The 21494-nt window shown below is 49.4% G+C and overlaps 78 non-coding genes across 78 annotated transcripts; all 78 read right to left on the reverse strand.

Annotated features, from left to right (window-relative positions):
* Positions 1–210: 210 nt before the first annotated feature.
* On the reverse strand, positions 211–284 carry trnan-guu (transfer RNA asparagine (anticodon GUU)). Its single transcript has one exon. It is a non-coding gene; the product is annotated as a tRNA-Asn (tRNA).
* A 116-nt stretch (positions 285–400) lies between these two features.
* Positions 401–474, reverse strand: trnan-guu (transfer RNA asparagine (anticodon GUU)). Its single transcript has one exon. It is a non-coding gene; the product is annotated as a tRNA-Asn (tRNA).
* Positions 475–954: 480 nt separating this feature from the next.
* Positions 955–1028, reverse strand: trnan-guu (transfer RNA asparagine (anticodon GUU)). Its single transcript has one exon. It is a non-coding gene; the product is annotated as a tRNA-Asn (tRNA).
* A 116-nt stretch (positions 1029–1144) lies between these two features.
* On the reverse strand, positions 1145–1218 carry trnan-guu (transfer RNA asparagine (anticodon GUU)). Its single transcript has one exon. It is a non-coding gene; the product is annotated as a tRNA-Asn (tRNA).
* Positions 1219–1329: 111 nt separating this feature from the next.
* On the reverse strand, positions 1330–1403 carry trnan-guu (transfer RNA asparagine (anticodon GUU)). The gene has a single exon. It is a non-coding gene; the product is annotated as a tRNA-Asn (tRNA).
* A 295-nt stretch (positions 1404–1698) lies between these two features.
* Positions 1699–1772, reverse strand: trnan-guu (transfer RNA asparagine (anticodon GUU)). The gene has a single exon. It is a non-coding gene; the product is annotated as a tRNA-Asn (tRNA).
* Positions 1773–2072: 300 nt separating this feature from the next.
* trnan-guu (transfer RNA asparagine (anticodon GUU)) lies at positions 2073–2146 on the reverse strand. The gene has a single exon. It is a non-coding gene; the product is annotated as a tRNA-Asn (tRNA).
* Positions 2147–2257: 111 nt separating this feature from the next.
* Positions 2258–2331, reverse strand: trnan-guu (transfer RNA asparagine (anticodon GUU)). The gene has a single exon. It is a non-coding gene; the product is annotated as a tRNA-Asn (tRNA).
* Positions 2332–2441: 110 nt separating this feature from the next.
* trnan-guu (transfer RNA asparagine (anticodon GUU)) lies at positions 2442–2515 on the reverse strand. Its single transcript has one exon. It is a non-coding gene; the product is annotated as a tRNA-Asn (tRNA).
* Positions 2516–2815: 300 nt separating this feature from the next.
* On the reverse strand, positions 2816–2889 carry trnan-guu (transfer RNA asparagine (anticodon GUU)). Its single transcript has one exon. It is a non-coding gene; the product is annotated as a tRNA-Asn (tRNA).
* Positions 2890–3006: 117 nt separating this feature from the next.
* On the reverse strand, positions 3007–3080 carry trnan-guu (transfer RNA asparagine (anticodon GUU)). Its single transcript has one exon. It is a non-coding gene; the product is annotated as a tRNA-Asn (tRNA).
* Positions 3081–3354: 274 nt separating this feature from the next.
* trnan-guu (transfer RNA asparagine (anticodon GUU)) lies at positions 3355–3428 on the reverse strand. Its single transcript has one exon. It is a non-coding gene; the product is annotated as a tRNA-Asn (tRNA).
* Positions 3429–3538: 110 nt separating this feature from the next.
* Positions 3539–3612, reverse strand: trnan-guu (transfer RNA asparagine (anticodon GUU)). The gene has a single exon. It is a non-coding gene; the product is annotated as a tRNA-Asn (tRNA).
* Positions 3613–4081: 469 nt separating this feature from the next.
* On the reverse strand, positions 4082–4155 carry trnan-guu (transfer RNA asparagine (anticodon GUU)). Its single transcript has one exon. It is a non-coding gene; the product is annotated as a tRNA-Asn (tRNA).
* Positions 4156–4271: 116 nt separating this feature from the next.
* trnan-guu (transfer RNA asparagine (anticodon GUU)) lies at positions 4272–4345 on the reverse strand. Its single transcript has one exon. It is a non-coding gene; the product is annotated as a tRNA-Asn (tRNA).
* Positions 4346–4640: 295 nt separating this feature from the next.
* Positions 4641–4714, reverse strand: trnan-guu (transfer RNA asparagine (anticodon GUU)). Its single transcript has one exon. It is a non-coding gene; the product is annotated as a tRNA-Asn (tRNA).
* Positions 4715–5014: 300 nt separating this feature from the next.
* On the reverse strand, positions 5015–5088 carry trnan-guu (transfer RNA asparagine (anticodon GUU)). Its single transcript has one exon. It is a non-coding gene; the product is annotated as a tRNA-Asn (tRNA).
* Positions 5089–5373: 285 nt separating this feature from the next.
* On the reverse strand, positions 5374–5447 carry trnan-guu (transfer RNA asparagine (anticodon GUU)). Its single transcript has one exon. It is a non-coding gene; the product is annotated as a tRNA-Asn (tRNA).
* Positions 5448–5558: 111 nt separating this feature from the next.
* On the reverse strand, positions 5559–5632 carry trnan-guu (transfer RNA asparagine (anticodon GUU)). The gene has a single exon. It is a non-coding gene; the product is annotated as a tRNA-Asn (tRNA).
* Positions 5633–5748: 116 nt separating this feature from the next.
* trnan-guu (transfer RNA asparagine (anticodon GUU)) lies at positions 5749–5822 on the reverse strand. Its single transcript has one exon. It is a non-coding gene; the product is annotated as a tRNA-Asn (tRNA).
* A 301-nt stretch (positions 5823–6123) lies between these two features.
* Positions 6124–6197, reverse strand: trnan-guu (transfer RNA asparagine (anticodon GUU)). Its single transcript has one exon. It is a non-coding gene; the product is annotated as a tRNA-Asn (tRNA).
* A 111-nt stretch (positions 6198–6308) lies between these two features.
* trnan-guu (transfer RNA asparagine (anticodon GUU)) lies at positions 6309–6382 on the reverse strand. The gene has a single exon. It is a non-coding gene; the product is annotated as a tRNA-Asn (tRNA).
* Positions 6383–6498: 116 nt separating this feature from the next.
* On the reverse strand, positions 6499–6572 carry trnan-guu (transfer RNA asparagine (anticodon GUU)). Its single transcript has one exon. It is a non-coding gene; the product is annotated as a tRNA-Asn (tRNA).
* Positions 6573–6683: 111 nt separating this feature from the next.
* Positions 6684–6757, reverse strand: trnan-guu (transfer RNA asparagine (anticodon GUU)). Its single transcript has one exon. It is a non-coding gene; the product is annotated as a tRNA-Asn (tRNA).
* Positions 6758–7052: 295 nt separating this feature from the next.
* On the reverse strand, positions 7053–7126 carry trnan-guu (transfer RNA asparagine (anticodon GUU)). The gene has a single exon. It is a non-coding gene; the product is annotated as a tRNA-Asn (tRNA).
* Positions 7127–7426: 300 nt separating this feature from the next.
* trnan-guu (transfer RNA asparagine (anticodon GUU)) lies at positions 7427–7500 on the reverse strand. The gene has a single exon. It is a non-coding gene; the product is annotated as a tRNA-Asn (tRNA).
* Positions 7501–7617: 117 nt separating this feature from the next.
* Positions 7618–7691, reverse strand: trnan-guu (transfer RNA asparagine (anticodon GUU)). The gene has a single exon. It is a non-coding gene; the product is annotated as a tRNA-Asn (tRNA).
* A 274-nt stretch (positions 7692–7965) lies between these two features.
* trnan-guu (transfer RNA asparagine (anticodon GUU)) lies at positions 7966–8039 on the reverse strand. Its single transcript has one exon. It is a non-coding gene; the product is annotated as a tRNA-Asn (tRNA).
* Positions 8040–8149: 110 nt separating this feature from the next.
* trnan-guu (transfer RNA asparagine (anticodon GUU)) lies at positions 8150–8223 on the reverse strand. Its single transcript has one exon. It is a non-coding gene; the product is annotated as a tRNA-Asn (tRNA).
* Positions 8224–8692: 469 nt separating this feature from the next.
* trnan-guu (transfer RNA asparagine (anticodon GUU)) lies at positions 8693–8766 on the reverse strand. Its single transcript has one exon. It is a non-coding gene; the product is annotated as a tRNA-Asn (tRNA).
* A 111-nt stretch (positions 8767–8877) lies between these two features.
* On the reverse strand, positions 8878–8951 carry trnan-guu (transfer RNA asparagine (anticodon GUU)). The gene has a single exon. It is a non-coding gene; the product is annotated as a tRNA-Asn (tRNA).
* A 116-nt stretch (positions 8952–9067) lies between these two features.
* On the reverse strand, positions 9068–9141 carry trnan-guu (transfer RNA asparagine (anticodon GUU)). Its single transcript has one exon. It is a non-coding gene; the product is annotated as a tRNA-Asn (tRNA).
* A 301-nt stretch (positions 9142–9442) lies between these two features.
* On the reverse strand, positions 9443–9516 carry trnan-guu (transfer RNA asparagine (anticodon GUU)). Its single transcript has one exon. It is a non-coding gene; the product is annotated as a tRNA-Asn (tRNA).
* A 111-nt stretch (positions 9517–9627) lies between these two features.
* trnan-guu (transfer RNA asparagine (anticodon GUU)) lies at positions 9628–9701 on the reverse strand. The gene has a single exon. It is a non-coding gene; the product is annotated as a tRNA-Asn (tRNA).
* A 116-nt stretch (positions 9702–9817) lies between these two features.
* On the reverse strand, positions 9818–9891 carry trnan-guu (transfer RNA asparagine (anticodon GUU)). The gene has a single exon. It is a non-coding gene; the product is annotated as a tRNA-Asn (tRNA).
* Positions 9892–10002: 111 nt separating this feature from the next.
* Positions 10003–10076, reverse strand: trnan-guu (transfer RNA asparagine (anticodon GUU)). Its single transcript has one exon. It is a non-coding gene; the product is annotated as a tRNA-Asn (tRNA).
* Positions 10077–10371: 295 nt separating this feature from the next.
* Positions 10372–10445, reverse strand: trnan-guu (transfer RNA asparagine (anticodon GUU)). The gene has a single exon. It is a non-coding gene; the product is annotated as a tRNA-Asn (tRNA).
* A 300-nt stretch (positions 10446–10745) lies between these two features.
* Positions 10746–10819, reverse strand: trnan-guu (transfer RNA asparagine (anticodon GUU)). Its single transcript has one exon. It is a non-coding gene; the product is annotated as a tRNA-Asn (tRNA).
* Positions 10820–11182: 363 nt separating this feature from the next.
* On the reverse strand, positions 11183–11256 carry trnan-guu (transfer RNA asparagine (anticodon GUU)). The gene has a single exon. It is a non-coding gene; the product is annotated as a tRNA-Asn (tRNA).
* A 151-nt stretch (positions 11257–11407) lies between these two features.
* On the reverse strand, positions 11408–11481 carry trnan-guu (transfer RNA asparagine (anticodon GUU)). Its single transcript has one exon. It is a non-coding gene; the product is annotated as a tRNA-Asn (tRNA).
* Positions 11482–11780: 299 nt separating this feature from the next.
* Positions 11781–11854, reverse strand: trnan-guu (transfer RNA asparagine (anticodon GUU)). The gene has a single exon. It is a non-coding gene; the product is annotated as a tRNA-Asn (tRNA).
* Positions 11855–11970: 116 nt separating this feature from the next.
* trnan-guu (transfer RNA asparagine (anticodon GUU)) lies at positions 11971–12044 on the reverse strand. The gene has a single exon. It is a non-coding gene; the product is annotated as a tRNA-Asn (tRNA).
* Positions 12045–12344: 300 nt separating this feature from the next.
* On the reverse strand, positions 12345–12418 carry trnan-guu (transfer RNA asparagine (anticodon GUU)). Its single transcript has one exon. It is a non-coding gene; the product is annotated as a tRNA-Asn (tRNA).
* A 363-nt stretch (positions 12419–12781) lies between these two features.
* Positions 12782–12855, reverse strand: trnan-guu (transfer RNA asparagine (anticodon GUU)). The gene has a single exon. It is a non-coding gene; the product is annotated as a tRNA-Asn (tRNA).
* A 151-nt stretch (positions 12856–13006) lies between these two features.
* On the reverse strand, positions 13007–13080 carry trnan-guu (transfer RNA asparagine (anticodon GUU)). Its single transcript has one exon. It is a non-coding gene; the product is annotated as a tRNA-Asn (tRNA).
* Positions 13081–13379: 299 nt separating this feature from the next.
* On the reverse strand, positions 13380–13453 carry trnan-guu (transfer RNA asparagine (anticodon GUU)). The gene has a single exon. It is a non-coding gene; the product is annotated as a tRNA-Asn (tRNA).
* A 116-nt stretch (positions 13454–13569) lies between these two features.
* On the reverse strand, positions 13570–13643 carry trnan-guu (transfer RNA asparagine (anticodon GUU)). The gene has a single exon. It is a non-coding gene; the product is annotated as a tRNA-Asn (tRNA).
* Positions 13644–13949: 306 nt separating this feature from the next.
* Positions 13950–14023, reverse strand: trnan-guu (transfer RNA asparagine (anticodon GUU)). The gene has a single exon. It is a non-coding gene; the product is annotated as a tRNA-Asn (tRNA).
* Positions 14024–14139: 116 nt separating this feature from the next.
* Positions 14140–14213, reverse strand: trnan-guu (transfer RNA asparagine (anticodon GUU)). Its single transcript has one exon. It is a non-coding gene; the product is annotated as a tRNA-Asn (tRNA).
* Positions 14214–14329: 116 nt separating this feature from the next.
* Positions 14330–14403, reverse strand: trnan-guu (transfer RNA asparagine (anticodon GUU)). The gene has a single exon. It is a non-coding gene; the product is annotated as a tRNA-Asn (tRNA).
* Positions 14404–14519: 116 nt separating this feature from the next.
* On the reverse strand, positions 14520–14593 carry trnan-guu (transfer RNA asparagine (anticodon GUU)). Its single transcript has one exon. It is a non-coding gene; the product is annotated as a tRNA-Asn (tRNA).
* Positions 14594–14702: 109 nt separating this feature from the next.
* Positions 14703–14776, reverse strand: trnan-guu (transfer RNA asparagine (anticodon GUU)). Its single transcript has one exon. It is a non-coding gene; the product is annotated as a tRNA-Asn (tRNA).
* Positions 14777–14885: 109 nt separating this feature from the next.
* Positions 14886–14959, reverse strand: trnan-guu (transfer RNA asparagine (anticodon GUU)). The gene has a single exon. It is a non-coding gene; the product is annotated as a tRNA-Asn (tRNA).
* A 110-nt stretch (positions 14960–15069) lies between these two features.
* On the reverse strand, positions 15070–15143 carry trnan-guu (transfer RNA asparagine (anticodon GUU)). Its single transcript has one exon. It is a non-coding gene; the product is annotated as a tRNA-Asn (tRNA).
* Positions 15144–15253: 110 nt separating this feature from the next.
* Positions 15254–15327, reverse strand: trnan-guu (transfer RNA asparagine (anticodon GUU)). The gene has a single exon. It is a non-coding gene; the product is annotated as a tRNA-Asn (tRNA).
* A 116-nt stretch (positions 15328–15443) lies between these two features.
* Positions 15444–15517, reverse strand: trnan-guu (transfer RNA asparagine (anticodon GUU)). Its single transcript has one exon. It is a non-coding gene; the product is annotated as a tRNA-Asn (tRNA).
* Positions 15518–15633: 116 nt separating this feature from the next.
* trnan-guu (transfer RNA asparagine (anticodon GUU)) lies at positions 15634–15707 on the reverse strand. Its single transcript has one exon. It is a non-coding gene; the product is annotated as a tRNA-Asn (tRNA).
* Positions 15708–15816: 109 nt separating this feature from the next.
* On the reverse strand, positions 15817–15890 carry trnan-guu (transfer RNA asparagine (anticodon GUU)). Its single transcript has one exon. It is a non-coding gene; the product is annotated as a tRNA-Asn (tRNA).
* A 109-nt stretch (positions 15891–15999) lies between these two features.
* trnan-guu (transfer RNA asparagine (anticodon GUU)) lies at positions 16000–16073 on the reverse strand. The gene has a single exon. It is a non-coding gene; the product is annotated as a tRNA-Asn (tRNA).
* A 110-nt stretch (positions 16074–16183) lies between these two features.
* Positions 16184–16257, reverse strand: trnan-guu (transfer RNA asparagine (anticodon GUU)). Its single transcript has one exon. It is a non-coding gene; the product is annotated as a tRNA-Asn (tRNA).
* A 300-nt stretch (positions 16258–16557) lies between these two features.
* Positions 16558–16631, reverse strand: trnan-guu (transfer RNA asparagine (anticodon GUU)). Its single transcript has one exon. It is a non-coding gene; the product is annotated as a tRNA-Asn (tRNA).
* A 110-nt stretch (positions 16632–16741) lies between these two features.
* Positions 16742–16815, reverse strand: trnan-guu (transfer RNA asparagine (anticodon GUU)). Its single transcript has one exon. It is a non-coding gene; the product is annotated as a tRNA-Asn (tRNA).
* A 109-nt stretch (positions 16816–16924) lies between these two features.
* Positions 16925–16998, reverse strand: trnan-guu (transfer RNA asparagine (anticodon GUU)). The gene has a single exon. It is a non-coding gene; the product is annotated as a tRNA-Asn (tRNA).
* A 111-nt stretch (positions 16999–17109) lies between these two features.
* On the reverse strand, positions 17110–17183 carry trnan-guu (transfer RNA asparagine (anticodon GUU)). The gene has a single exon. It is a non-coding gene; the product is annotated as a tRNA-Asn (tRNA).
* Positions 17184–17481: 298 nt separating this feature from the next.
* Positions 17482–17555, reverse strand: trnan-guu (transfer RNA asparagine (anticodon GUU)). The gene has a single exon. It is a non-coding gene; the product is annotated as a tRNA-Asn (tRNA).
* A 110-nt stretch (positions 17556–17665) lies between these two features.
* On the reverse strand, positions 17666–17739 carry trnan-guu (transfer RNA asparagine (anticodon GUU)). Its single transcript has one exon. It is a non-coding gene; the product is annotated as a tRNA-Asn (tRNA).
* Positions 17740–17855: 116 nt separating this feature from the next.
* On the reverse strand, positions 17856–17929 carry trnan-guu (transfer RNA asparagine (anticodon GUU)). The gene has a single exon. It is a non-coding gene; the product is annotated as a tRNA-Asn (tRNA).
* A 110-nt stretch (positions 17930–18039) lies between these two features.
* On the reverse strand, positions 18040–18113 carry trnan-guu (transfer RNA asparagine (anticodon GUU)). The gene has a single exon. It is a non-coding gene; the product is annotated as a tRNA-Asn (tRNA).
* A 109-nt stretch (positions 18114–18222) lies between these two features.
* Positions 18223–18296, reverse strand: trnan-guu (transfer RNA asparagine (anticodon GUU)). Its single transcript has one exon. It is a non-coding gene; the product is annotated as a tRNA-Asn (tRNA).
* Positions 18297–18407: 111 nt separating this feature from the next.
* On the reverse strand, positions 18408–18481 carry trnan-guu (transfer RNA asparagine (anticodon GUU)). The gene has a single exon. It is a non-coding gene; the product is annotated as a tRNA-Asn (tRNA).
* Positions 18482–18779: 298 nt separating this feature from the next.
* trnan-guu (transfer RNA asparagine (anticodon GUU)) lies at positions 18780–18853 on the reverse strand. Its single transcript has one exon. It is a non-coding gene; the product is annotated as a tRNA-Asn (tRNA).
* Positions 18854–18964: 111 nt separating this feature from the next.
* Positions 18965–19038, reverse strand: trnan-guu (transfer RNA asparagine (anticodon GUU)). Its single transcript has one exon. It is a non-coding gene; the product is annotated as a tRNA-Asn (tRNA).
* Positions 19039–19331: 293 nt separating this feature from the next.
* Positions 19332–19405, reverse strand: trnan-guu (transfer RNA asparagine (anticodon GUU)). The gene has a single exon. It is a non-coding gene; the product is annotated as a tRNA-Asn (tRNA).
* An 860-nt stretch (positions 19406–20265) lies between these two features.
* Positions 20266–20339, reverse strand: trnan-guu (transfer RNA asparagine (anticodon GUU)). The gene has a single exon. It is a non-coding gene; the product is annotated as a tRNA-Asn (tRNA).
* Positions 20340–20448: 109 nt separating this feature from the next.
* trnan-guu (transfer RNA asparagine (anticodon GUU)) lies at positions 20449–20522 on the reverse strand. The gene has a single exon. It is a non-coding gene; the product is annotated as a tRNA-Asn (tRNA).
* A 111-nt stretch (positions 20523–20633) lies between these two features.
* Positions 20634–20707, reverse strand: trnan-guu (transfer RNA asparagine (anticodon GUU)). Its single transcript has one exon. It is a non-coding gene; the product is annotated as a tRNA-Asn (tRNA).
* A 300-nt stretch (positions 20708–21007) lies between these two features.
* trnan-guu (transfer RNA asparagine (anticodon GUU)) lies at positions 21008–21081 on the reverse strand. The gene has a single exon. It is a non-coding gene; the product is annotated as a tRNA-Asn (tRNA).
* Positions 21082–21191: 110 nt separating this feature from the next.
* Positions 21192–21265, reverse strand: trnan-guu (transfer RNA asparagine (anticodon GUU)). Its single transcript has one exon. It is a non-coding gene; the product is annotated as a tRNA-Asn (tRNA).
* Between the last annotated feature and the right edge of the window lie 229 nt (positions 21266–21494).

Raw genomic sequence — 21494 nt, forward strand, 5'->3', positions numbered from 1 at the left:
ATAGTTTTATCTCCTCATCACATCCCTGGGTGGGCTTGAACCACCAACCTTTCGGTTAACAGCCGAACGCGCTGACCAATTGCGCCACAGAGACCGTCGTGGGAGGCCCTTCGGTAATTAGGCACGATAGGGAGCCCGCTCCCACCAGTCATTTAAGAAATGAGTATACTTCAATAACATATGGCGAGTGCATATTTTTTCTCCTCAAAACGTCCCTGGGTGGGCTTGAACCACCAACCTTTCGGTTAACAGCCGAACGCGCTGACCAATTGCGCCACAGAGACCGTCGTGGGAGGCCCTTCGGTAATTAGGCACGATAGGGAGCCCGCTCCCACCAGTCATTTAAGAAATGAGTATACTTCAATAACATATGGCGAGTGCATATTTTTTCTCCTCAAAACGTCCCTGGGTGGGCTTGAACCACCAACCTTTCGGTTAACAGCCGAACGCGCTGACCAATTGCGCCACAGAGACCATTAGGAGAGGCCCTTCGGTAATTAGGCACAATAGGGAGGCCGCTCCCACCAGTCATTTAAGAATTGAGTATATTTTTGAAACCATGTGCACATTTTTTTCTCCTCATCACGTCCCTGGGTAGGCTTGAACCACCATCCTTTCGGTTAACAGCCGAACGCGCTGACCAATTGCGCCACAGAGACCGTCGTGAGAGGCCCTTCGGTAATTAGGCACAATAGGGAGGCCGCTCCCACCAGTCATTTAAGAATTGAGTATATTTTTAAAACCATGTGCACATTTTTTTCTCCTCATCACGTCCCTGGGTGGGCTTGAACCACCATCCTTTCGGTTAACAACCGAACGCGCTGACCAATTGCGCCACAGAGACCGTTAGGAGAGGCCCTTCGGTATTTAGGCACGATAGGGAGGCCGCTCCCACCAGTCAATTAAGAAATGAGTATATTTAAAAAGCATGTGCATAGTTTTATCTCCTCAACACGTCCCTGGGTGGGCTTGAACCACCATCCTTTCGGTTAACAGCCGAACGCGCTGACCAATTGCGCCACAGAGACCGTTGTGAGAGGCCCTTCCGTAATTAGGCACAATAGGGAGGCCGCTCCCACCAGTCATTTAAGAAATGAGTATACTTCAATAACATATGGCGAGTGCATATTTTTTCTCCTCAAAACGTCCCTGGGTGGGCTTGAACCACCAACCTTTCGGTTAACAGCCGAACGCGCTGACCAATTGCGCCACAGAGACCGTTAGGAGAGACCCTTCGGTAATTAGGCACAATAGGGAGGCCGCTCCCACCAGTCATTTAAGAATTGAGTATATTTTTAAAACCATGTGCACATTTTTTTCTCCTCATCACGTCCCTGGGTGGGCTTGAACCACCATCCTTTCGGTTAACAGCCGAACGCGCTGACCAATTGCGCCACAGAGACCGTTGTGAGAGGCCCTTCCGTAATTAGGCACAATAGGGAGGCCGCTCCCACCAGTCATTTAAGAATTGAGTATATTTTTAAAACCATGTGCACATTTTTTTCTCCTCATCACGTCCGTGGGTGGGCTTGAACCACCATCCTTTCGGTTAACAGCCGAACGCGCTGACCAATTGCGCCACAGAGACCATTGTGAGAGGCACTTCGGTAATAAGGCACGATAGGGAGGCCGCTCCCACCAGTCAATTAAGAAATGAGTATATTTAAAAAGTATGTGCATAGTTTTATCTCCTCATCACGTCCCTGGGTGGGCTTGAACCACCATCCTTTCGGTTAACAGCCGAACGCGCTGACCAATTGCGCCACAGAGACCGTCGTGAGAGGCCCTTCGGTAATTAGGCACGATAGGGAGGCCGCTCCCACCAGTCAATTAAGAAATGAGTATATTTAAAAAGCATGTGCATAGTTTTATCTCCTCATCACATCCCTGGGTGGGCTTGAACCACCAACCTTTCGGTTAACAGCCGAACGCGCTGACCAATTGCGCCACAGAGACCGTCGTGGGAGGCCCTTCGGTAATTAGGCACGATAGGGAGCCCGCTCCCACCAGTCATTTAAGAAATGAGTATACTTCAATAACATATGGCGAGTGCATATTTTTTCTCCTCAAAACGTCCCTGGGTGGGCTTGAACCACCAACCTTTCGGTTAACAGCCGAACGCGCTGACCAATTGCGCCACAGAGACCGTTAGGAGAGGCCCTTCGGTAATTAGGCACAATAGGGAGGCCGCTCCCACCAGTCATTTAAGAATTGAGTATATTTTTAAAACCATGTGCACATTTTTTTCTCCTCATCACGTCCCTGGGTGGGCTTGAACCACCATCCTTTCGGTTAACAGCCGAACGCGCTGACCAATTGCGCCACAGAGACCGTTAGGAGAGGCCCTTCGGTAATTAGGCACAATAGGGAGGCCGCTCCCACCAGTCAATTAAGAAATTAGTATATTTAAAAAACATGTGCATAGTTTTATCTCCTCAAAACGTCCCTGGGTGGGCTTGAACCACCAACCTTTCGGTTAACAGCCGAACGCGCTGACCAATTGCGCCACAGAGACCGCTAGGAGAGGCCCTTCGGTAATTAGGCACGAAAGGGAGCCCGCTCCCACCAGTCATTTAAGAAATGAGTATACTTCAATAACATATGGTGAGTGCATATTTTTTCTCCTCAAAACGTCCGTGGGTGGGCTTGAACCACCAACCTTTCGGTTAACAGCCGAATGCGCTGACCAATTGCGCCACAGAGACCGTTAAGAGAGGCCCTTCGGTAATTAGGCACAATAGGGAGGCCGCTCCCACCAGTCATTTAAGAATTGAGTATATTTTTAAAAACATGTGCATATTTTTTCTCCTCAAAACGTCCCTGGGTGGGCTTGAACCACCAACCTTTCGGTTAACAGCCGAACGCGCTGACCAATTGCGCCACAGAGACCGTTAGGAGAGGCCCTTCGGTAATTAGGCACGATAGGGAGGCCGCTCCCACCAGTCAATTAAGAAATGAGTATACTTCAATAACATATGGCGAGTGCATATTTTTTCTCCTAAAAAACGTCCCTGGGTGGGCTTGAACCACCAACCTTTCGGTTAACAGCCGAACGCGCTGACCAATTGCGCCACAGAGACCGTTAGGAGAGGCCCTTTGGTAATTAGGCACAATAGGGAGGCCGCTCCCACCAGTCATTTAAGAATTGAGTATATTTTTAAAACCATGTGCACATTTTTTTCTCCTCATCACGTCCCTGGGTGGGCTTGAACCACCATCCTTTCGGTTAACAGCGCCACAGAGACCGTCGTGAGAGGCCCTTCGGTAATTAGGCACAATAGGGAGGCCGCTCCCACCAGTCATTTAAGAATTGAGTATATTTAAAAAGCATGTGCATATTTTTTCTCCTCAAAACGTCCCTGGGTGGGCTTGAACCACCAACCTTTCGGTTAACAGCCGAACGCGCTGACCAATTGCGCCACAGAGACCGTTAGGAGGGGCCCTTCGGTAATTAGGCACAATAGGGAGGCCGCTCCCACCAGTCAATTAAGAAATTAGTATATTTAAAAAACATGTGCATAGTTTTATCTCCTCAAAACGTCCCTGGGTGGGCTTGAACCACCAACCTTTCGGTTAACAGCCGAACGCGCTGACCAATTGCGCCACAGAGACCGTCGTGAGAGGCCCTTCGGTAATTAGGCACGATAGGGAGGCCGCTCCCACCAGTCAATTAAGAAATGAGTATATTTAAAAAGCATGTGCATAGTTTTATCTCCTCATCACATCCCTGGGTGGGCTTGAACCACCAACCTTTCGGTTAACAGCCGAACGCGCTGACCAATTGCGCCACAGAGACCGTCGTGAGAGGCCCTTCGGTAATTAGGCACAATAGGGAGGCCGCTCCCACCAGTCATTTAAGAATTGAGTATATTTAAAAAGCATGTGCATATTTTTTCTCCTCAAAACGTGAACCACCAACCTTTCGGTTAACAGCCGAACGCGCTGACCAATTGCGCCACAGAGACCGTCGTGGGAGGCCCTTCGGTAATTAGGCACGATAGGGAGCCCGCTCCCACCAGTCATTTAAGAAATGAGTATACTTCAATAACATATGGCGAGTGCATATTTTTTCTCCTCAAAACGTCCCTGGGTGGGCTTGAACCACCAACCTTTCGGTTAACAGCCGAACGCGCTGACCAATTGCGCCACAGAGACCGTCGTGGGAGGCCCTTCGGTAATTAGGCACGATAGGGAGCCCGCTCCCACCAGTCATTTAAGAAATGAGTATACTTCAATAACATATGGCGAGTGCATATTTTTTCTCCTCAAAACGTCCCTGGGTGGGCTTGAACCACCAACCTTTCGGTTAACAGCCGAACGCGCTGACCAATTGCGCCACAGAGACCGTTGTGAGAGGCCCTTCCGTAATTAGGCACAATAGGGAGGCCGCTCCCACCAGTCATTTAAGAATTGAGTATATTTTTAAAACCATGTGCACATTTTTTTCTCCTCATCACGTCCGTGGGTGGGCTTGAACCACCATCCTTTCGGTTAACAGCCGAACGCGCTGACCAATTGCGCCACAGAGACCATTGTGAGAGGCACTTCGGTAATAAGGCACGATAGGGAGGCCGCTCCCACCAGTCAATTAAGAAATGAGTATATTTAAAAAGTATGTGCATAGTTTTATCTCCTCATCACGTCCCTGGGTGGGCTTGAACCACCATCCTTTCGGTTAACAGCCGAACGCGCTGACCAATTGCGCCACAGAGACCGTCGTGAGAGGCCCTTCGGTAATTAGGCACGATAGGGAGGCCGCTCCCACCAGTCAATTAAGAAATGAGTATATTTAAAAAGCATGTGCATAGTTTTATCTCCTCATCACATCCCTGGGTGGGCTTGAACCACCAACCTTTCGGTTAACAGCCGAACGCGCTGACCAATTGCGCCACAGAGACCGTCGTGGGAGGCCCTTCGGTAATTAGGCACGATAGGGAGCCCGCTCCCACCAGTCATTTAAGAAATGAGTATACTTCAATAACATATGGCGAGTGCATATTTTTTCTCCTCAAAACGTCCCTGGGTGGGCTTGAACCACCAACCTTTCGGTTAACAGCCGAACGCGCTGACCAATTGCGCCACAGAGACCGTTAGGAGAGGCCCTTCGGTAATTAGGCACAATAGGGAGGCCGCTCCCACCAGTCATTTAAGAATTGAGTATATTTAAAAAGCATGTGCATATTTTTTCTCCTCAAAACGTGAACCACCAACCTTTCGGTTAACAGCCGAACGCGCTGACCAATTGCGCCACAGAGACCGTCGTGGGAGGCCCTTCGGTAATTAGGCACGATAGGGAGCCCGCTCCCACCAGTCATTTAAGAAATGAGTATACTTCAATAACATATGGCGAGTGCATATTTTTTCTCCTCAAAACGTCCCTGGGTGGGCTTGAACCACCAACCTTTCGGTTAACAGCCGAACGCGCTGACCAATTGCGCCACAGAGACCGTTAGGAGAGGCCCTTCGGTAATTAGGCACAATAGGGAGGCCGCTCCCACCAGTCATTTAAGAATTGAGTATATTTTTAAAACCATGTGCACATTTTTTTCTCCTCATCACGTCCCTGGGTGGGCTTGAACCACCATCCTTTCGGTTAACAGCCGAACGCGCTGACCAATTGCGCCACAGAGACCGTCGTGGGAGGCCCTTCGGTAATTAGGCACGATAGGGAGCCCGCTCCCACCAGTCATTTAAGAAATGAGAATACTTCAATAACATATGGCGAGTGCATATTTTTTCTCCTCAAAACGTCCCTGGGTGGGCTTGAACCACCAACCTTTCGGTTAACAGCCGAACGCGCTGACCAATTGCGCCACAGAGACCGTTGTGAGAGGCCCTTCCGTAATTAGGCACAATAGGGAGGCCGCTCCCACCAGTCATTTAAGAATTGAGTATATTTTTAAAACCATGTGCACATTTTTTTCTCCTCATCACGTCCGTGGGTGGGCTTGAACCACCATCCTTTCGGTTAACAGCCGAACGCGCTGACCAATTGCGCCACAGAGACCGTCGTGGGAGGCCCTTCGGTAATTAGGCACGATAGGGAGCCCGCTCCCACCAGTCATTTAAGAAATGAGTATACTTCAATAACATATGGCGAGTGCATATTTTTTCTCCTCAAAACGTCCCTGGGTGGGCTTGAACCACCAACCTTTCGGTTAACAGCCGAACGCGCTGACCAATTGCGCCACAGAGACCGTTAGGAGAGGCCCTTCGGTAATTAGGCACAATAGGGAGGCCGCTCCCACCAGTCATTTAAGAATTGAGTATATTTTTAAAACCATGTGCACATTTTTTTCTCCTCATCACGTCCCTGGGTGGGCTTGAACCACCATCCTTTCGGTTAACAGCCGAACGCGCTGACCAATTGCGCCACAGAGACCGTCGTGGGAGGCCCTTCGGTAATTAGGCACGATAGGGAGCCCGCTCCCACCAGTCATTTAAGAAATGAGAATACTTCAATAACATATGGCGAGTGCATATTTTTTCTCCTCAAAACGTCCCTGGGTGGGCTTGAACCACCAACCTTTCGGTTAACAGCCGAACGCGCTGACCAATTGCGCCACAGAGACCGTTAGGAGAGGCCCTTCGGTAATTAGGCACAATAGGGAGGCCGCTCCCACCAGTCATTTAAGAATTGAGTATATTTTTAAAACCATGTGCACATTTTTTTCTCCTCATCACGTCCCTGGGTGGGCTTGAACCACCATCCTTTCGGTTAACAGCCGAACGCGCTGACCAATTGCGCCACAGAGACCGTTGTGAGAGGCCCTTCCGTAATTAGGCACAATAGGGTGGCCGCTCCCACCAGTCATTTAAGAATTGAGTTTATTTTTAAAACCATGTGCACATTTTTTTCTCCTCATCACGTCCGTGGGTGGGCTTGAACCACCATCCTTTCGGTTAACAGCCGAACGCGCTGACCAATTGCGCCACAGAGACCGTTAGGAGAGGCCCTTCGGTAATTAGGCACAATAGGGAGGCCGCTCCCACCAGTCAATTAAGAAATTAGTATATTTAAAAAACATGTGCATAGTTTTATCTCCTCAAAACGTCCCTGGGTGGGCTTGAACCACCAACCTTTCGGTTAACAGCCGAACGCGCTGACCAATTGCGCCACAGAGACCGCTAGGAGAGGCCCTTCGGTAATTAGGCACGAAAGGGAGCCCGCTCCCACCAGTCATTTAAGAAATGAGTATACTTCAATAACATATGGTGAGTGCATATTTTTTCTCCTCAAAACGTCCGTGGGTGGGCTTGAACCACCAACCTTTCGGTTAACAGCCGAATGCGCTGACCAATTGCGCCACAGAGACCGTTAAGAGAGGCCCTTCGGTAATTAGGCACAATAGGGAGGCCGCTCCCACCAGTCATTTAAGAATTGAGTATATTTTTAAAAACATGTGCATATTTTTTCTCCTCAAAACGTCCCTGGGTGGGCTTGAACCACCAACCTTTCGGTTAACAGCCGAACGCGCTGACCAATTGCGCCACAGAGACCGTTAGGAGAGGCCCTTCGGTAATTAGGCACGATAGGGAGGCCGCTCCCACCAGTCAATTAAGAAATGAGTATACTTCAATAACATATGGCGAGTGCATATTTTTTCTCCTAAAAAACGTCCCTGGGTGGGCTTGAACCACCAACCTTTCGGTTAACAGCCGAACGCGCTGACCAATTGCGCCACAGAGACCGTTAGGAGAGGCCCTTTGGTAATTAGGCACAATAGGGAGGCCGCTCCCACCAGTCATTTAAGAATTGAGTATATTTTTAAAACCATGTGCACATTTTTTTCTCCTCATCACGTCCCTGGGTGGGCTTGAACCACCATCCTTTCGGTTAACAGCGCCACAGAGACCGTCGTGAGAGGCCCTTCGGTAATTAGGCACAATAGGGAGGCCGCTCCCACCAGTCATTTAAGAATTGAGTATATTTAAAAAGCATGTGCATATTTTTTCTCCTCAAAACGTCCCTGGGTGGGCTTGAACCACCAACCTTTCGGTTAACAGCCGAACGCGCTGACCAATTGCGCCACAGAGACCGTTAGGAGGGGCCCTTCGGTAATTAGGCACAATAGGGAGGCCGCTCCCACCAGTCAATTAAGAAATTAGTATATTTAAAAAACATGTGCATAGTTTTATCTCCTCAAAACGTCCCTGGGTGGGCTTGAACCACCAACCTTTCGGTTAACAGCCGAACGCGCTGACCAATTGCGCCACAGAGACCGTCGTGAGAGGCCCTTCGGTAATTAGGCACGATAGGGAGGCCGCTCCCACCAGTCAATTAAGAAATGAGTATATTTAAAAAGCATGTGCATAGTTTTATCTCCTCATCACATCCCTGGGTGGGCTTGAACCACCAACCTTTCGGTTAACAGCCGAACGCGCTGACCAATTGCGCCACAGAGACCGTCGTGAGAGGCCCTTCGGTAATTAGGCACAATAGGGAGGCCGCTCCCACCAGTCATTTAAGAATTGAGTATATTTAAAAAGCATGTGCATATTTTTTCTCCTCAAAACGTGAACCACCAACCTTTCGGTTAACAGCCGAACGCGCTGACCAATTGCGCCACAGAGACCGTCGTGGGAGGCCCTTCGGTAATTAGGCACGATAGGGAGCCCGCTCCCACCAGTCATTTAAGAAATGAGTATACTTCAATAACATATGGCGAGTGCATATTTTTTCTCCTCAAAACGTCCCTGGGTGGGCTTGAACCACCAACCTTTCGGTTAACAGCCGAACGCGCTGACCAATTGCGCCACAGAGACCGTTAGGAGAGGCCCTTCGGTAATTAGGCACAATAGGGAGGCCGCTCCCACCAGTCATTTAAGAATTGAGTATATTTTTAAAACCATGTGCACATTTTTTTCTCCTCATCACGTCCCTGGGTGGGCTTGAACCACCATCCTTTCGGTTAACAGCCGAACGCGCTGACCAATTGCGCCACAGAGACCGTCGTGGGAGGCCCTTCGGTAATTAGGCACGATAGGGAGCCCGCTCCCACCAGTCATTTAAGAAATGAGAATACTTCAATAACATATGGCGAGTGCATATTTTTTCTCCTCAAAACGTCCCTGGGTGGGCTTGAACCACCAACCTTTCGGTTAACAGCCGAACGCGCTGACCAATTGCGCCACAGAGACCGTTGTGAGAGGCCCTTCCGTAATTAGGCACAATAGGGAGGCCGCTCCCACCAGTCATTTAAGAATTGAGTATATTTTTAAAACCATGTGCACATTTTTTTCTCCTCATCACGTCCGTGGGTGGGCTTGAACCACCATCCTTTCGGTTAACAGCCGAACGCGCTGACCAATTGCGCCACAGAGACCGTCGTGGGAGGCCCTTCGGTAATTAGGCACGATAGGGAGCCCGCTCCCACCAGTCATTTAAGAAATGAGTATACTTCAATAACATATGGCGAGTGCATATTTTTTCTCCTCAAAACGTCCCTGGGTGGGCTTGAACCACCAACCTTTCGGTTAACAGCCGAACGCGCTGACCAATTGCGCCACAGAGACCGTTAGGAGAGGCCCTTCGGTAATTAGGCACAATAGGGAGGCCGCTCCCACCAGTCATTTAAGAATTGAGTATATTTTTAAAACCATGTGCACATTTTTTTCTCCTCATCACGTCCCTGGGTGGGCTTGAACCACCATCCTTTCGGTTAACAGCCGAACGCGCTGACCAATTGCGCCACAGAGACCGTCGTGGGAGGCCCTTCGGTAATTAGGCACGATAGGGAGCCCGCTCCCACCAGTCATTTAAGAAATGAGAATACTTCAATAACATATGGCGAGTGCATATTTTTTCTCCTCAAAACGTCCCTGGGTGGGCTTGAACCACCAACCTTTCGGTTAACAGCCGAACGCGCTGACCAATTGCGCCACAGAGACCGTTAGGAGAGGCCCTTCGGTAATTAGGCACAATAGGGAGGCCGCTCCCACCAGTCATTTAAGAATTGAGTATATTTTTAAAACCATGTGCACATTTTTTTCTCCTCATCACGTCCCTGGGTGGGCTTGAACCACCATCCTTTCGGTTAACAGCCGAACGCGCTGACCAATTGCGCCACAGAGACCGTTGTGAGAGGCCCTTCCGTAATTAGGCACAATAGGGTGGCCGCTCCCACCAGTCATTTAAGAATTGAGTTTATTTTTAAAACCATGTGCACATTTTTTTCTCCTCATCACGTCCGTGGGTGGGCTTGAACCACCATCCTTTCGGTTAACAGCCGAACGCGCTGACCAATTGCGCCACAGAGACCGTTGTGAGAGGCCCTTCGGTAATTAGGCACAATAGGGAGGCCGCTCCCACCAGTCAATTAAGAAATTAGTATATTTAAAAAACATGTGCATAGTTTTATCTCCTCAAAACGTCCCTGGGTGGGCTTGAACCACCAACCTTTCGGTTAACAGCCGAACGCGCTGACCAATTGCGCCACAGAGACCGCTAGGAGAGGCCCTTCGGTAATTAGGCACGAAAGGGAGCCCGCTCCCACCAGTCATTTAAGAAATGAGTATACTTCAATAACATATGGTGAGTGCATATTTTTTCTCCTCAAAACGTCCGTGGGTGGGCTTGAACCACCAACCTTTCGGTTAACAGCCGAATGCGCTGACCAATTGCGCCACAGAGACCGTTAAGAGAGGCCCTTCGGTAATTAGGCACAATAGGGAGGCCGCTCCCACCAGTCATTTAAGAATTGAGTATATTTTTAAAACCATGTGCATATTTTTTCTCCTCAAAACGTCCCTGGGTGGGCTTGAACCACCAACCTTTCGGTTAACAGCCGAACGCGCTGACCAATTGCGCCACAGAGACCGTCGTGAGAGGCCCTTCGGTAATTAGGCACGATAGGGAGGCCGCTCCCACCAGTCAATTAAGAAATGAGTATATTTAAAAAGCATGTGCATAGTTTTATCTCCTCATCACATCCCTGGGTGGGCTTGAACCACCAACCTTTCGGTTAACAGCCGAACGCGCTGACCAATTGCGCCACAGAGACCGTCGTGAGAGGCCCTTCGGTAATTAGGCACAATAGGGAGGCCGCTCCCACCAGTCATTTAAGAATTGAGTATATTTAAAAAGCATGTGCATATTTTTTCTCCTCAAAACGTCCCTGGGTGGGCTTGAACCACCAACCTTTCGGTTAACAGCCCTGACCAATATTTTTTCTCCTCAAAACGTCCCTGGGTGGGCTTGAACCACCAACCTTTCGGTTAACAGCCGAACGCGCTGACCAATTGCGCCACAGAGACCGTTAGGAGGGGCCCTTCGGTAATTAGGCACAATAGGGAGGCCGCTCCCACCAGTCAATTAAGAAATTAGTATATTTAAAGGCCGCTCCCACCAGTCAATTAAGAAATGAGTATATTTAAAAAGCATGTGCATAGTTTTATCTCCTCATCACGTCCCTGGGTGGGCTTGAACCACCAACCTTTCGGTTAACAGCCGAACGCGCTGACCAATTGCGCCACAGAGACCGTCGTGAGAGGGCCTTCGGTAATTAGGCACAATAGGGAGGCCGCTCCCACCAGTCATTTAAGAATTGAGTATATTTAAAAAGCATGTGCATATTTTTTCTCCTCAAAACGTCCCTGGGTGGGCTTGAACCACCAACCTTTCGGTTAACAGCCGAACGCGCTGACCAATTCCGCCACAGAGACCGTCGTGAGAGGCCCTTCGGTAATTAGGCACAATAGGGAGGCCGCTCCCACCAGTCATTTAAGAAATGAGTATACTTCAATAATATATGGCGAGTGCATATTTTTTCTCCTCAAAACGTCCCTGGGTGGGCTTGAACCACCAACCTTTCGGTTAACAGCCGAACGCGCTGACCAATTGCGCCACAGAGACCGTCGTGAGAGGCCCTTCGGTAATTAGGCACAATAGGGAGGCCGCTCCCACCAGTCATTTAAGAAATGAGTATACTTCAATAATATATGGCGAGTGCATATTTTTTCTCCTCAAAACGTCCCTGGGTGGGCTTGAACCACCAACCTTTCGGTTAACAGCCGAACGCGCTGACCAATTGCGCCACAGAGACCGTCGTGAGAGGCCCTTCGGTAATTAGGCACAATAGGGAGGCCGCTCCCACCAGTCATTTAAGAAATGAGTAAACTTCAATAACATATGGCGAGTGCATATTTTTTCTCCTCAAAACGTCCCTGGGTGGGCTTGAACCACCAACCTTTCGGTTAACAGCCGAACGCGCTGACCAATTCCGCCACAGAGACCGTCGTGAGAGGCCCTTCGGTAATTAGGCACAATAGGGAGGCCGCTCCCACCAGTCATTTAAGAATTGAGTATATTTTTAAAACCATGTGCATATTTTTTCTCCTCAAAACGTCCCTGGGTGGGCTTGAACCACCAACCTTTCGGTTAACAGCCGAACGCGCTGACCAATTGCGCCACAGAGACCGTCGTGAGAGGCCCTTCGGTAATTAGGCACGATAGGGAGGCCGCTCCCACCAGTCAATTAAGAAATGAGTATATTTAAAAAGCATGTGCATAGTTTTATCTCCTCATCACATCCCTGGGTGGGCTTGAACCACCAACCTTTCGGTTAACAGCCGAACGCGCTGACCAATTGCGCCACAGAGACCGTCGTGAGAGGCCCTTCGGTAATTAGGCACAATAGGGAGGCCGCTCCCACCAGTCATTTAAGAATTGAGTATATTTAAAAAGCATGTGCATATTTTTTCTCCTCAAAACGTCCCTGGGTGGGCTTGAACCACCAACCTTTCGGTTAACAGCCCTGACCAATATTTTTTCTCCTCAAAACGTCCCTGGGTGGGCTTGAACCACCAACCTTTCGGTTAACAGCCGAACGCGCTGACCAATTGCGCCACAGAGACCGTTAGGAGGGGCCCTTCGGTAATTAGGCACAATAGGGAGGCCGCTCCCACCAGTCAATTAAGAAATTAGTATATTTAAAGGCCGCTCCCACCAGTCAATTAAGAAATGAGTATATTTAAAAAGCATGTGCATAGTTTTATCTCCTCATCACGTCCCTGGGTGGGCTTGAACCACCAACCTTTCGGTTAACAGCCGAACGCGCTGACCAATTGCGCCACAGAGACCGTCGTGAGAGGGCCTTCGGTAATTAGGCACAATAGGGAGGCCGCTCCCACCAGTCATTTAAGAATTGAGTATATTTAAAAAGCATGTGCATATTTTTTCTCCTCAAAACGTCCCTGGGTGGGCTTGAACCACCAACCTTTCGGTTAACAGCCGAACGCGCTGACCAATTCCGCCACAGAGACCGTCGTGAGAGGCCCTTCGGTAATTAGGCACAATAGGGAGGCCGCTCCCACCAGTCATTTAAGAAATGAGTATACTTCAATAATATATGGCGAGTGCATATTTTTTCTCCTCAAAACGTCCCTGGGTGGGCTTGAACCACCAACCTTTCGGTTAACAGCCGAACGCGCTGACCAATTGCGCCACAGAGACCGTCGTGAGAGGCCCTTCGGTAATTAGGCACAATAGGGAGGCCGCTCCCACCAGTCATTTAAGAAATGAGTATACTTCAATAATATATGGCGAGTGCATATTTTTTCTCCTCAAAACGTCCCTGGGTGGGCTTGAACCACCAACCTTTCGGTTAACAGCCGAACGCGCTGACCAATTGCGCCACAGAGACCGTCGTGAGAGGCCCTTCGGTAATTAGGCACAATAGGGAGGCCGCTCCCACCAGTCATTTAAGAAATGAGTAAACTTCAATAACATATGGCGAGTGCATATTTTTTCTCCTCAAAACGTCCCTGGGTGGGCTTGAACCACCAACCTTTCGGTTAACAGCCGAACGCGCTGACCAATTCCGCCACAGAGACCGTCGTGAGAGGCCCTTCGGTAATTAGGCACAATAGGGAGGCCGCTCCCACCAGTCATTTAAGAAATGAGTATACTTCAATAATATATGGCGAGTGCATATTTTTTCTCCTCAAAACGTCCCTGGGTGGGCTTGAACCACCAACCTTTCGGTTAACAGCCGAACGCGCTGACCAATTGCGCCACAGAGACCGTCGTGAGAGGCCCTTCGGTAATTAGGCACAATAGGGAGGCCGCTCCCACCAGTCATTTAAGAAATGAGTATACTTCAATAATATATGGCGAGTGCATATTTTTTCTCCTCAAAACGTCCCTGGGTGGGCTTGAACCACCAACCTTTCGGTTAACAGCCGAACGCGCTGACCAATTGCGCCACAGAGACCGTCGTGAGAGGCCCTTCGGTAATTAGGCACAATAGGGAGGCCGCTCCCACCAGTCATTTAAGAAATGAGTAAACTTCAATAACATATGGCGAGTGCATATTTTTTCTCCTCAAAACGTCCCTGGGTGGGCTTGAACCACCAACCTTTCGGTTAACAGCCGAACGCGCTGACCAATTGCGCCACAGAGACCGTCGTGAGAGGCCCTTCGGTAATTAGGCACAATAGGGAGGCCGCTCCCACCAGTCATTTAAGAAATGACTATACTTCAATAACATATGGCGAGTGCATATTTTTTCTCCTCAAAACGTCCCTGGGTGGGCTTGAACCACCAACCTTTCGGTTAACAGCCGAACGCGCTGACCAATTGCGCCACAGAGACCGTCGTGAGAGGCCCTTCGGTAATTAGGCACAATAGGGAGGCCGCTCCCACCAGTCATTTAAGAATTGAGTATATTTAAAAAGCATGTGCATATTTTTTCTCCTCAAAACGTCCCTGGGTGGGCTTGAACCACCAACCTTTCGGTTAACAGCCGAACGCGCTGACCAATTGCGCCACAGAGACCGTCTTGAGAGGCCCTTCGGTAATTAGGCACAATAGGGAGGCCGCTCCCACCAGTCATTTAAGAATTGAGTATATTTAAAAAGCATGTGCATATTTTTTCTCCTCAAAACGTCCCTGGGTGGGCTTGAACCACCAACCTTTCGGTTAACAGCCGAACGCGCTGACCAATTGCGCCACAGAGACCGTTAGGAGGGGCCCTTCGGTAATTAGGCACGATAGGGAGGCCGCTCCCACCAGTCAATTAAGAAATGAGTATATTTAAAAAGCATGTGCATAGTTTTATCTCCTCATCACGTCCCTGGGTGGGCTTGAACCACCAACCTTTCGGTTAACAGCCGAACGCGCTGACCAATTGCGCCACAGAGACCGTTAGGAGAGGCCCTTCGGTAATTAGGCACGATAGGGAGGCCGCTCCCACCAGTCAATTAAGAAATGAGTATATTTAAAAAGCATGTGCATAGTTTTATCTCCTCATCACGTCCCTGGGTGGGCTTGAACCACCAACCTTTCGGTTAACAGCCGAACGCGCTGACCAATTGCGCCACAGAGACCGTTAGGAGAGACCCTTCGGTAATTAGGCACAAGAGGGAGGCCGCTCCCACCAGTCATTTAAGAAATGAGTATACTTCAATAACATATGGCGAGTGCATATTTTTTCTCCTCAAAACGTCCCTGGGTGGGCTTGAACCACCAACCTTTCGGTTAACAGCCGAACGCGCTGACCAATTGCGCCACAGAGACCGTCGTGAGAGGCCCTTCGGTAATTAGGCACAATAGGGAGGCCGCTCCCACCAGTCATTTAAGAAATGACTATACTTCAATAACATATGGCGAGTGCATATTTTTTCTCCTCAAAACGTCCCTGGGTGGGCTTGAACCACCAACCTTTCGGTTAACAGCCGAACGCGCTGACCAATTGCGCCACAGAGACCGTCGTGAGAGGCCCTTCGGTAATTAGGCACAATAGGGAGGCCGCTCCCACCAGTCATTTAAGAATTGAGTATATTTAAAAAGCATGTGCATATTTTTTCTCCTCAAAACGTCCCTGGGTGGGCTTGAACCACCAACCTTTCGGTTAACAGCCGAACGCGCTGACCAATTGCGCCACAGAGACCGTCTTGAGAGGCCCTTCGGTAATTAGGCACAATAGGGAGGCCGCTCCCACCAGTCATTTAAGAATTGAGTATATTTAAAAAGCATGTGCATATTTTTTCTCCTCAAAACGTCCCTGGGTGGGCTTGAACCACCAACCTTTCGGTTAACAGCCGAACGCGCTGACCAATTGCGCCACAGAGACCGTTAGGAGGGGCCCTTCGGTAATTAGGCACGATAGGGAGGCCGCTCCCACCAGTCAATTAAGAAATGAGTATATTTAAAAAGCATGTGCATAGTTTTATCTCCTCATCACGTCCCTGGGTGGGCTTGAACCACCAACCTTTCGGTTAACAGCCGAACGCGCTGACCAATTGCGCCACAGAGACCGTTAGGAGAGGCCCTTCGGTAATTAGGCACGATAGGGAGGCCGCTCCCACCAGTCAATTAAGAAATGAGTATATTTAAAAAGCATGTGCATAGTTTTATCTCCTCATCACGTCCCTGGGTGGGCTTGAACGACCAACCTTTCGGTTAACAGCCGAACGCGCTGACCAATTGCGCCACAGAGACCGTTAGGAGAGACCCTTCGGTAATTAGGCACAAGAGGGAGGCCGCTCCCACCAGTCATTTAAGAAATGAGTATACTTCAATAACATATGGCGAGTGCATATTTTTTCTCCTCAAAACGTCCCTGGGTGGGCTTGAACCACCAACCTTTCGGTTAACAGCCGAACGCGCTGACCAATTGCGCCACAGAGACCGTCGTGAGAGGCCCTTCGGTAATTAGGCACAATAGGGAGGCCGCTCCCACCAGTCAATTAAGAAATGAGTATATTTAAAAAGCATGTGCATAGTTTTATCTCCTCATCACGTCCCTGGGTGGGCTTGAACCACCAACCTTTCGGTTAACAGCCGAACGCGCTGACCAATTGCGCCACAGAGACCGTCGTGAGAGGCCCTTCGGTAATTAGGCACAATAGGGAGGCCGCTCCCACCAGTCATTTAAGAATTGAGTATATTTAAAAAGCATGTGCATATTTTTTTTCCTCAAAACGTCCCTGGGTGGGCTTGAACCACCAACCTTTCGGTTAACAGCCGAACGCGCTGACCAATTGCGCCACAGAGACCGTTAGGGGAGGCCCTTCGGTAATTAGGCACAATAGGGAGGCCGCTCCCACCAGTCATTTAAGAATTGAGTATATTTTTAAAACCATGTGCACATTTTTTTCTCCTCATCACGTCCCTGGGTGGGCTTGAACCACCATCCTTTCGGTTAACAGCCGAACGCGCTGACCAATTGCGCCACAGAGACCGTTAGGAGAGGCCCTTCGGTAATTAGGCACAATAGGGAGGCCGCTCCCACCAGTCATTTAAGAATTGAGTATAATTTTAAAACCATGTGCACATTTTTTTCTCCTCATCACGTCCCTGGGTGGGCTTGAACCACCATCCTTTCGGTTAACAGCCGAACGGACCCTGCGACCAATTGCGCCACAGAGACCGTTAGGAGAGGCCCTTCGGTAATTAGGCACAATAGGGAGGCCGCTCCCACCAGTCATTTAAGAATTGAGTATATTTAAAAAGCATGTGCATATTTTTTCTCCTCAAAACGTCCCTGGGTGGGCTTGAACCACCAACCTTTCGGTTAACAGCCGAACGCGCTGACCAATTGCGCCACAGAGACCGTTAGGAGAGGCCCTTCGGTAATTAGGCACAATAGGGAGGCCGCTCCCACCAGTCAATTAAGAAATGAGTATATTTAAAAAGCATGTGCATAGTTTTATCTCCTCATCACGTCCCTGGGTGGGCTTGAACCACCAACCTTTCGGTTAACAGCCGAACGCGCTGACCAATTGCGCCACAGAGACCGTTAGGAGAGACCCTTCGGTAATTAGGCACAATAGGGAGGCCGCTCCCACCAGTCATTTAAGAAATGAGTATACTTCAATAACATATGGCGAGTGCATATTTTTTCTCCTCAAAACGTCCCTGGGTGGGCTTGAACCACCAACCTTTCGGTTAACAGCCGAACGCGCTGACCAATTGCGCCACAGAGACCGTCGTGAGAGGCCCTTCGGTAATTAGGCACAATAGGGAGGCCGCTCCCACCAGTCAATTAAGAAATGAGTATATTTAAAAAGCATGTGCATAGTTTTATCTCCTCATCACGTCCCTGGGTGGGCTTGAACCACCAACCTTTCGGTTAACAGCCGAACGCGCTGACCAATTGCGCCACAGAGACCGTCGTGAGAGGCCCTTCGGTAATTAGGCACAATAGGGAGGCCGCTCCCACCAGTCATTTAAGAATTGAGTATATTTAAAAAGCATGTGCATATTTTTTTTCCTCAAAACGTCCCTGGGTGGGCTTGAACCACCAACCTTTCGGTTAACAGCCGAACGCGCTGACCAATTGCGCCACAGAGACCGTTAGGGGAGGCCCTTCGGTAATTAGGCACAATAGGGAGGCCGCTCCCACCAGTCATTTAAGAATTGAGTATATTTTTAAAACCATGTGCACATTTTTTTCTCCTCATCACGTCCCTGGGTGGGCTTGAACCACCATCCTTTCGGTTAACAGCCGAACGCGCTGACCAATTGCGCCACAGAGACCGTTAGGAGAGGCCCTTCGGTAATTAGGCACAATAGGGAGGCCGCTCCCACCAGTCATTTAAGAATTGAGTATAATTTTAAAACCATGTGCACATTTTTTTCTCCTCATCACGTCCCTGGGTGGGCTTGAACCACCATCCTTTCGGTTAACAGCCGAACGGACCCTGCGACCAATTGCGCCACAGAGACCGTTAGGAGAGGCCCTTCGGTAATTAGGCACAATAGGGAGGCCGCTCCCACCAGTCATTTAACAATTGAGTATATTTAAAAAGCATGTGCATATTTTTTCTCCTCAAAACGTCCCTGGGTGGGCTTGAACCACCAACCTTTCGGTTAACAGCCGAACGCGCTGACCAATTGCGCCACAGAGACCGTTAGGAGAGGCCCTTCGGTAATTAGGCACAATAGGGAGGCCGCTCCCACCAGTCATTTAAGAATTGAGTATATTTTTAAAACCATGTGCACATTTTTATCTCCTCATCACGTCCCTGGGTGGGCTTGAACCACCATCCTTTCGGTTAACAGCCGAACGCGCTGACCAATTGCGCCACAGAGACCGTCGTGAGAGGCCCTTCGGTAATTAGGCACGATAGGGAGGCCGCTCCCACCAGTCAATTAAGAAATGAGTATATTTAAAAAGCATGTGCATAGTTTTATCTCCTCATCACGTCCCTGGGTGGGCTTGAACGACCAACCTTTCGGTTAACAGCCGAACGCGCTGACCAATTGCGCCACAGAGACCGTCGTGAGAGGCCCTTCGGTAATTAGGCACAATAGGGAGGCCGCTCCCACCAGTCATTTAAGAATTGAGTATATTTAAAAAGCATGTGCATATTTTTTCTCCTCAAAACGTCCCTGGGTGGGCTTGAACCACCAACCTTTCGGTTAACAGCCGAACGCGCTGACCAATTGCGCCACAGAGACCGTTAGGAGAGGCCCTTCGGTAATTAGGCACAATAGGGAGGCCGCTCCCACCAGTCATTTAAGAATTGAGTATATTTTTAAAACCATGTGCACATTTTTTTCTCCTCATCACGTCCCTGGGTGGGCTTGAACCACTATCCTTTCGGTTAACAGCCGAACGCGCTGACCAATTGCGCCACAGAGACAGTTAGGAGAGGCCCTTCGGTAATTAGGCACGATAGGGAGGCCGCTCCCACCAGTCAATTAAGAAATGAGTATATTTAAAAACCATGTGCATATTTTTATCTCCTCAAAACGTCCCTGGGTGGGCTTGAACCACCAACCTTTCGGTTAACAGCCGAACGCGATGACCAATTGCGCCACAGAGACCGTTAGGAGAGGCCCTTCGGTAATTAGGCACAATAGGGAGGCCGCTCCCACCAGTCATTTAAGAATTGAGTATAATTTTAAAACCATGTGCACATTTTTTTCTCCTCATCACGTCCCTGGGTGGGCTTGAACCACCATCCTTTCGGTTAACAGCCGAACGGGCTGACCAATTGCGCCACAGAGACCGTTAGGAGAGGCCCTTCGGTAATTAGGCACAATAGGGAGGCCGCTCCCACCAGTCATTTAAGAAATTAATATACTTCAATAACATATGGCGAGTGCATATTTTTTCTCCTCAAAACGTCCCTGGGTGGGCTTGAACCACCAACCTTTCGGTTAACAGCCGAACGCGCTGACCAATTGCGCCACGGAGACCGTCGTGAGAGGCCCTTCGGTAATTAGGCACAATAGGGAGGCCGCTCCCACCAGTCATTTAAGAAATGAGTATACTTCAATAATGTATGGCGAGTGCATATTTTTTCTCCTCAAAACGTCCCTGGGTGGGCTTGAACCACCAACCTTTCGGTTAACAGCCGAACGCGCTGACCAATTGCGCCACAGAGACCGTTAGGAGAGGCCCTTCGGTAATTAGGCACGATAGGGAGGCCGCTCCCACCAGTCAATTAAGAAATGAGTATATTTAAAAACCATGTGCATATTTTTTCTCCTCAAAACGTCTCTGGGTGGGCTTGAACCACCAACCTTTCGGTTAACAGCCGAACGCGCTGACCAATTGCGCCACAGAGACCGTTAGGAGAGGCCCTTCGGTAATTAGGCACAATAGGGAGGCCGCTCCCACCAGTCATTTAAGAATTGAGTATATTTTTAAAACCATGTGCACATTTTTTTCTCCTCATCACGTCCCTGGGTGGGCTTGAACCACCATCCTTTCGGTTAACAGCCGAACGCGCTGACCAATTGCGCCACAGAGACCGTTAGGAGAGGCCCTTCGGTAATTAGGCACGATAGGGAGGCCGCTCCCACCAGTCAATTAAGAAATGAGTATATTTAAAAACCATGTGCATATTTTTATCTCCTCAAAACGTCCTTGGGTGGGCTTGAACCACCAACCTTTCGGTTAACAGCCGAACGCGCTGACCAATTGCGCCACGGAGACCGTCGTGAGAGGCCCTTCGGTAATTAGGCACAATAGGGAGGCCGCTCCCACCAGTCATTTAAGAAATGAGTATACTTCAATAATGTATGGCGAGTGCATATTTTTTCTCCTCAAAACGTCCCTGGGTGGGCTTGAACCACCAACCTTTCGGTTAACAGCCGAACGCGCTGACCAATTGCGCCACAGAGACCGTTAGGAGAGGCCCTTCGGTAATTAGGCACGATAGGGAGGCCGCTCCCACCAGTCAATTAAGAAATGAGTATATTTAAAAACCATGTGCATATTTTTATCTCCTCAAAACGTCCCTGGGTGGGCTTGAACCACCAACCTTTCGGTTAACAGCCGAACGCGCTGACCAATTGCGCCACAGAGACCGTTAGGAGAGACCCTTCGGTAATTAGGCACAATAGGGAGGCCGCTCCCACCAGTCAATTAAGAAATGAGTATATTTAAAAACCATGTGCATAATTTTATCTCCACAAAACGTCCCTGGGTGGGCTTGAACCACCAACCTTTCGGTTAACAGCCGAACGCGCTGACCAATTGCGCCACAGAGACCGTCGTGAGAGGCCCTTCGGTAATTATGCACGATAGGGAGGCCGC

This window comes from Pungitius pungitius, chromosome 1, assembly GCF_949316345.1.
Source record: "Pungitius pungitius chromosome 1, fPunPun2.1, whole genome shotgun sequence".
NCBI lineage: Eukaryota > Metazoa > Chordata > Actinopteri > Perciformes > Gasterosteidae > Pungitius > Pungitius pungitius.